The following is an 875-nucleotide window of genomic DNA, read 5'->3' as shown; positions in this document are numbered from 1 at the left end:
GCAACTGAACAAGGAGCTTGGCAACTGTGTTGTGATTGGAGACTTACAGATATTTACTTAAAAAAAAAATCAGTGTTTAAAAATAAACGTCTAACACTCCTTTATCCAGCCTTTATTTGCAGGAAATTCTTTGGTAAGTCATAAAGCATCTGTTCAGGGAGGGAAAGACCAACAAAGCAAAGCCAAAGAGAAGACACAAGGGGTTAAAGAGCAAAGTGACTTCCTAGCTTTATGCTCTAGTCCTTCGGCCCACACTAATGCTACAGTTTAGATGGACAATTTAGCGAAGTGCATGTGATGAGAAGACCCACAGAGAAGTTCCCCCACTCCACCACAGCAGTGGAGATACAGGCATGGAACCCAGCGCAATCTCCCTGTGTTTCCTTCAGCTCTTGCACTGCAACCCCCGCCTGGTCCCTGCAAGGTCCCCACCCGTGTCCTTGTTCCCCACGAGTCTGCAGCACTGTGCCTGGCCTTGGTGCACCACGCACAAGTCGAAACCCACAGCCTCACCCTGCCCTCCTACGCGTCCCAGCAGTCATCCTCCTCATCTGCAAAACGTGACTCCAAATTCTTCTCGTCCACATCCTTTGTGGCTTGCAAGGACAGAGATACTTGCAACGGTGCATGAAGTGATTTGGGAAAGCCACTGACCAAAGCAATTTGGGAGCAGCTGCTGAGAAAACATAGCATGCATTCCTGCGGTGTTTTCAGAGGCAGCAGTACCCGAGCCAGGATATTTTCAGTATGTCATTCTAACCACAGTACAGAAATTGTATAAAATGCTGAAGAGAAAGAACATGAGGAGCTTGACAGTATCTACAAAATTTGAAGTCTAGTGAAAGAGAAAGAAGAGCAAGAGCTATTGTTCTTAT

The sequence above is a fragment of the Rhea americana genome, unplaced genomic scaffold, assembly GCF_003343005.1.
Source record: "Rhea americana isolate MKP2758 unplaced genomic scaffold, rheAme1 scaffold_3, whole genome shotgun sequence".
Taxonomy (NCBI): domain Eukaryota; kingdom Metazoa; phylum Chordata; class Aves; order Rheiformes; family Rheidae; genus Rhea; species Rhea americana.
This window is presented reverse-complemented; position numbering follows the sequence as displayed.